Source organism: Typopeltis vanoorti, chromosome 9 (assembly GCF_054136105.1).
Source record: "Typopeltis vanoorti isolate ZY-2024b chromosome 9, IOZ_Tvanoo_1.0, whole genome shotgun sequence".
NCBI classification, from domain to species: Eukaryota; Metazoa; Arthropoda; class Arachnida; order Uropygi; family Thelyphonidae; genus Typopeltis; species Typopeltis vanoorti.
In genome coordinates this window covers 58,370,981-58,378,731 of record NC_143557.1, presented here as the reverse complement: position 1 = coordinate 58,378,731, position 7,751 = coordinate 58,370,981, and positions in this window count along the sequence as shown.

Here is a 7,751-nt window from a genome sequence, read left to right as displayed (position 1 = left end):
AAAAGGGGGGAAAGACGTTTCCTTGGATATAAAAATTCAAACTTTAGATTGTCTTCAAACTGGGGAAGGTGCGACGGCTGGGAGTAAGCATTTTGGAGCCCGTGAATCAACTGTCATATATATAAAGCAAAATGAAGAGGCTATTAGAAAAGCGGTATGTTCTGGCCCAAAATCGAGTGCATAATTATCATCATGCACAAGAGATGTTGTTCTAGAAAAGGCCGAAAAAGCTTTAGTGATGTGGATAGAAGATAATGTAAAAAAAAGAATACCAGTTGACGGAAATTCCATCAAGCAATCAGCATTGAGATTTTATGAACAGATTAAAAAATTGCAGCCAGATACTTCATCTCAATCGAGGAAAAAATATGAATTTCATGCAAGCAATGGTTGGCTGGTCCGCGCGGTTAGCCTAGTGGCTTTGCGCTTCGCAACCATATGCCTGGGGAAGGAGTGTCCTAGGTTCGATTCCCGTCGGAGACGTGAGGAGCTGAAGGATCTTCCTCAGTCATAGCCAAGTTAGCCGGTCTTGGGCGCGGGCAGTAGGGTTTTTTCCGCCAGTTTATCTGGTGTTTTTCATCCCGCAAGCAGGCAAACCGGCCCCTTGAACACACAGGGATACAGCCAAGAATACCTTGAGGCATAGGAGTGACCATTCTATCCTCGTATTTCGGTTACGAAATCCAAGCATGCTTGGAAGGTTGTGGGCCTTAAAGGCCTGTTAAAGCCATTGAGATAGAATGGTTGGCTGGCTAAGTTTATTAAAAGACATGCTCTTCATAATATAAAAATCAAAGGTGAAACGGCTTCTGCTGATGAAACAGCTGCTAAAGAATTTCCACAAAAACTTACTAAAATAATTGAAGAAGGAGGTTATACTCGTGAACAAGTTTGGAATATGGATGAAACCGTCCTTTTCTGGAAAAAATGCCAAACAGAACTTATGTATCAAAAATGCAAAAAACTGTTGGTGGGTTCAAAGCAGCAAAGGATCGCATAACACTCCTATTTTGTTCGAACGCTTTAGGAGATCGGATGTTAAAACCACTGCTCATAAATCCAGCACTAAGACCACGGCCATTGAAAGGCGTAGATTTTCAAAAATTGCCAGTTCATTGGATGGCCAACAAAAAAGCTTTGGTGACCATTGATATTTTCAGTGAGTGGTTTCAAAAACAGTTTATGCCAGAAGTTATACGCTATTTGAATGACAAGGGTCTCAAATTTAAAGTGCTTTTGATTCTTGATAATGCACCCGATCATCTTGCCATAGAACACCCAAATGTGCATTTTTTTTTCTTCCGCCCAATACCACATTATTGCTACAACCTCTAGGTCAGGGTATAATTGCGACTTTTAAAACATATTATGTCACACGAACATTTCAGTACGTTTTGAACAGGCTAAATGATGATGAAACACTGTCAGTTATGGATGTGTGAAAAAAAAAATTCCATTATGGATTGTATTGATCAGGTTCGATTATCGTTATCTAAATTGAGACCAGAAACTATGAATGCATGCTGGAAAGCTATTTGGCCCGCATGTGTTAAAGAGAATGCTCCTGTTCCCTTCAGTCATACTGCAGAATTCCCCAATATAATAAGTTTGGCATGTGAAATTGGCGGAGAAGGATTCGATGATCTTACTTCGGCAGATATCGAAGAATTGTTAATTGATAAACCTCTTAGCGAAGACGAAATAGTGGAGATTGTTTCTGAGACTCCTGAAAGCGAAGAAGTTAATAATAATGATCAAGATAATCCTACTTTTACTGCTAATATTATTAAAGAATGTCTTAAACTGGCCAGTAATTTAGGCAATTATTTTGCCCGACATGATCCAAATGAAGAACGTGCTGGGAAGTTTTCACGTGAGCTTAAGTTGTTAATAATGTCTTCATAGAGAGAATTATATCGCGGCTTATATAAAGCATCTAAACAGCGATTAATAACTGAGTTCTTGCCTAAACCTACTGAAACAACCAGTGGTACTTTTGTTCAAGACATTACAAAAGAATTCCACAAGTTGAGGCGGAAGTCGATGACGATAATACTATATCTAGTAGTTTTAATGATATTACAGTCTCACGAAAACGAAAGCTTTCGCGTTTATTGTCAGAAACTGATAGCGAATAACATAATTTTTTTATAGAATCCTTAGCAAACAACTGAAATGAATATGTTTTTTTTAAGTTATTAAAATTCATTATATGTATGTGTGTTCTCCATGAAATGTAAATAAAAATCTTATGATCCTAACGAATTTAATGTTTGTTTGTTTTTTCATTATTTGCCTTATATTTCAGGTTTGGAACCAATCTTCACTTTTTCTATGGAGTCAGTAGTTCTTTTTACGCGAATTCTATTTACGCGTAATTTTTAGGAACGTATCTATCGCGTAAAAAGAAGTTTAGGTGTGTGTGTGTGTGTGTGTGTGTGTATGTATATATATATATATATATATATATATATATATATTTAAAAATAGATTTAATGACTTAAAAACCGAGATTACTTATAAAGATTTAATAAGATTAATACAACTAGTTTCGGCTTATAATAGCCTTCATCAGGTATTCTTAAAGGAAGAGAATAGTAATAAACATTGAAGTATCTAAAAATTTGAAAATGCAGGTAAAATATCGCCACACATAATTGATACATAAAAAACGTTGTATTTTTTCAAGTTGTTCTAACAGACGTGCCATTGTTTATTGCAAGTATGCGTGCAGACTCACGTGAACGCCAATATTGAATAACTGCAGCATGGCTATCTGGGATGTTATAACCCAAATTGTTGTTTAAGTGGACAGGATTCAGAAGGATTTCCCTTGATTCTATAATTTTTCTCTCAAACTCATCATCAGAGCGAAAAATATTTTCTGATCAATCCCAGCAAACGGAGTGGCTTTGTTGATCATCATTAGGATTATTTGAAAAAAGAACATGACTGGATAACGCAGTTGCATGTGATCTTTTGTAAGAGATGTCTCTTTTATGCTCTTCTATACGTTGCTCAACAGATTTGTTAGTTTGTCCGAAATAAGGGATATTGCAATCGCACCATAATTTATATACACCTGGATATTTTAGGTTGTGATGAGGAGGTTTTGGATCGCTGATTAGAGAACGGATTTTTGGAAGGGTAGTGAAGAACGTCTTGATGTTATATTTTTTAAGGACTTTTGCTAATTTGTTAGAGACTGTGCTAATATATGGGATGGAGATGCTGCCTTTAAAATTACTAGTTCCTGTGGTGCATTGTGTAGGAGGATCCAGAAGAAATTTCTTAATCGTTTTTTTTTCAGAGTAACCATTTTGTTTAAAGATAAGCGAGAGTTGATTTATTTCTTTTTGTAGTTCATCTTGTTCATTCAAGAGAGAGCGTGCTCTGTGTCCTAAGGTAGATATAGTTCCAAGTTTTTGTGGTGGAAAATGATGAGAAAGATTTTGCAGATATCTATTGGTATGAGTAGGTTTTCTGTATATAGAGATTTTTAATCTTTCAGGGCAACGTGTAAGCATGACATCCAGGAAAGGCAAGGAGTTATTATTTTCTAGATCAGCAGTTAATTTTATATTAGGATGTTGGATGTTAAGATGATTAAGAAAAGCTATGAGAGATGTGTGCCCGTGATTCCAAACAATGAAAATATCATCAACATATCTTTTCCAAACTTTCGGTTTAAATGAGAAGGAAGATATGGCTTTCGTTTCAAAATCTTCAAGGAAGATGTTAGCTAGAACTGGGGACAAAGGATTGCCCATTGCCAGGCCTTGTTTTTGTTGGTAAATGGAGTCCTGATATTTGAAGTAACCATAAAGAGCATAAAAGAGACATCTCTTACAAAAGATCACATGCAACTGCGTTATCCAGTCATGTTCTTTTTTCAAATAATCCTAATGATGATCAACAAAGCCACTCCGTTTGCTGGGATAGATCAGAAAATATTTTTCTCTCTGATGATGAGTTTGAGAGAAAAATTATAGAATCAAGGGAAATCCTTCTGAATCCTGTCCACTTAAACAACAATTTGGGTTATAACATCCCAGATAGCCATGCTGCAGTTATTCAATATTGGCGTTCACGTGAGTCTGCACGCATACTTGCAATAAACAATGGCACGTCTGTTAGAACAACTTGAAAAAATACAACGTTTTTTATGTATCAATTATGTGTGGCGATATTTTACCTGTATTTTCAAGTTTTTAGATACTTCAATGTTTATTACTATTCTCTTCCTTTAAGAATACCTGATGAAGGCTATTATAAGCCGAAACTAGTTGTATTAATCTTATTAAATCTTTATAAGTAATCTCGGTTTTTAAGTCATTAAATATATTTTTAAAAATGTATCAGAACAACCGAGTTGAAGCATATATTACACACACACACACACACACACACACACACATATATATATATATATATATATATATATATATATATATATATATATATATATATATATATATATATATATATATATATATACATACAAAATTTAACTTTAACTTTTTTCACTATTTTATGTTTTTCTGATCTGATATCAATATCAATAATTTTTTTTTGGGGGGGGGAATGGACTGAGTCTGACTCTTTATCCCCTCCTCTGATTGAAGAAAATCTGTGTGGACGGAGTGTTATTGAGCTAAAAGCTCTTGTCATGGCTGGGTAACGGCAATAGCAGCCTCAGTTAAAACCTCATTGGCTACAGCATTGCTCAAATATATTATCAATAATATACTATACTATCGATAATTTTAATACTTCTTATAAGGACTGGCTTAAAAGGGGCGAAGCAAGAAATGCTCTACAGTTATCTGTAGAGAACAGTGTAGGGATAAAGTGTTATTGAGCTATTAAATTAAAGCTTTGATCATGGCAAGAGAGTAACAGTAATAGCAGAGCCTCAGAACTTCATTGGCTACAGCATTACCATCCATTACCCTCCAAGGGTATTAAATCACCGCATCTCACATTTTAGATCACCATCAATAATTTTAATAACTGTTAACTTCTGTGGTAGATGGAGTGAGCCCTTGGCTCTTTATCCCTTTATCTCTATTTTACTTGAGGTAGCTGAGTGGGTATTATGCCCGCTCTTGGTGAGCTTTTCTAGTGGTTTTCATTTTAAGATTGCTTTTGGTCTTCTGGGTTTGATCTGTAGGCTGTAGTTTAATGTAGTTTAATAATTTTAATAAAGGAACTGTTACTATATTTATACTTGAATACTCTAGAAAGGGTGTGGGAATAATAAACTGTTTATTTCATGTAGTGCACTTTAAAAATCTTGATATATATATATATATATATATATATATATATATATTATATGCCCATAATTTATATACTTGAGTTTACATTTCACTTAATCTTTCTGAGTCGCTTTTTTTGAATTACGAGACCGATCACTGCTTAAATAATCGACTAAATTCAGACTAACCAAGAAAGACTCTTTCTGAAACCAAGAAAGACTCACTGTAAACGACAAAAGTGCCTCTTCTAACTTTCTTCTAATTATATCTTAGAGATATACAGTTTGCTGTTCACTTTGCATTAACTCAAGCAAATGGCAAGCTGATTACATTGGTAAAGAGCAAATAACGGTGTTTAGCAAACCATTTCGTTTAAAAAGGATGATATTATCGCTCATATGCATCACATTATCTAACCGTTCTATTCTTCCATCTGTTTCTCCGTTAAAAGAATCTCGATGATCTTTTGAAGGCATTCTTAGAAGTAAAAGATGGAAAAGAGTTTTCAAGATTCTCTTCAAGGACAAACTGTGATACTTGATGTGGACAAAATAAATTAAATTCGACTCTCGCTGTCACTAATGATAAAGGAAACGGCTCCGGTGAAACAAACTCAATGGAATTAGAGTTCGAAAAGGAAAGTTTGTAATAAATGTTGCTAAAATTAATTTAACGGTAACAATCATACACACACACACACCGAAGGTTTTTTGTTTCCTTTTTTTCCCCGGAATATTTCGACAAACAGTGTGTGTTTGTGCGTGCGTGCGCGAGAAAGTTAGAATTAGAGACTACGAAATGTAAAGTTAAACCATATTTTATACCCAAATATAGAAATAATCTTACTAATATCGAAATTAACCAGAGTTTATGAGAATGTAATAATCTTCGGCATCGGAGTTGCCTTGCAATGCACTTCTTAAAACACAGGAGATCTAATTAAAGCACTAATAAAAGGCGTACGTATGTTCGCCTTTTATTAGTGCTTTAATTAGATTTCCATAATAAAAAATAAAAATCTATAATATTATTTAATCATTTTCTTTCTTTTGCTAAACTGAAATGTTATAAATCTTTACTTTAGTATTTGATTATACACCTATCAACAGTTCACTTATGATGAATATAACTATTCTGACGACAATCGACCATGGGCAGATGCGTCAACAGCGAGATTGATTCATTCAATCCAAAATCCAATATCCTTGGAGGGTAATGGATGGCAATGCTGTAGCTAATGAAGTTCTAACTGAGGCTCGGCTATTGCTGTTACCCTCCTGCCATGATCAGAGCTTTAATTGCTCAATAACACCTTATCCCTACACTGTCCTCTACAGATAACGGGGAATATGAAAAGCATTTTTGCTTCGCCCCTTTAAGCCAGTCCTTATAAGGACTATAAGGACCGTGAGATGCGGTGATTAATACCCATGGAGGGTAATGGATGGCAATGCTGTAGCCGATGAAGTTCTAACAGAGGCTCAGCTATTGCTGTTACCCTCCTGCCATGATCAGAGCTTTAATAGCTTAATAACACCTTATCCCTACTCAGTCCTCTACAGATAACGGGGAAGATGGAAAGCATTCTTGCTTCGTCCCTTTAAGCCAGTCCTTATAAGGATATAAGGTTAAGGAATTGTCTCCCGTGTGGTGGCCAGGATAATAGCCCCAATGTAGCTCATGCATGTCTTACGAAGCAAGTAAAATGGGTACCCTGGGAGAGTAATGGATGGCAATGAAGTTCTAACTGAGACTTGACTATTGCTGTTACTCTCTTGCTATGATTAGAGCTTATATAGCTCAATAACACGTTATCCTTACACTGTCCTCTACAGATAACGGGGAATATGAAAAGCATTCTTGCTTCGCCCTTTTATGCCAGTCCTTTTAAGGTTAAGGAATTGAAATAGAGTTTTGTTCAATTAATAAAGTATTAATAAAAAGCAAATATATATATATATATATATATATATATATACACATTAATAAAAAGCGAATGTCGTGTACTAGTGTTTATTAATATATATATATATATATATATATATATATATATTAATAACTATATATATTACTAAAAATTCAAAACTTTTAAGTTTCTATATTTGGCTATCAAATATGGATGGATGGATCCATAATATCTATCCTTTTAATATCTTACTTATATCAAATAGAAGCCTCTTTGCTGTATATTTCAGTAAGAGACATAAAGATCAAAGCGCCCTTCAATTTGTTGTTTTTTTCCCGGAGTTTATCCAGAAGCTATCGTAGTGTATTAACATGATACACAAGTTAAAATGATCGCCCTTGTTTGAAATTAGTGAGTAACATGATGGAAAAAGCTAAACATCGGATATGATATGCCTTTGATATGATACCATGCCAACTCGTGGCTTATACCTGCAAAAAAAGAACATTTATATATCTTAAACAAACTGCTTATTATTCCTTTTCGACAAATTTTGTGTCCAACAGGAAATACTACGCAAGCCC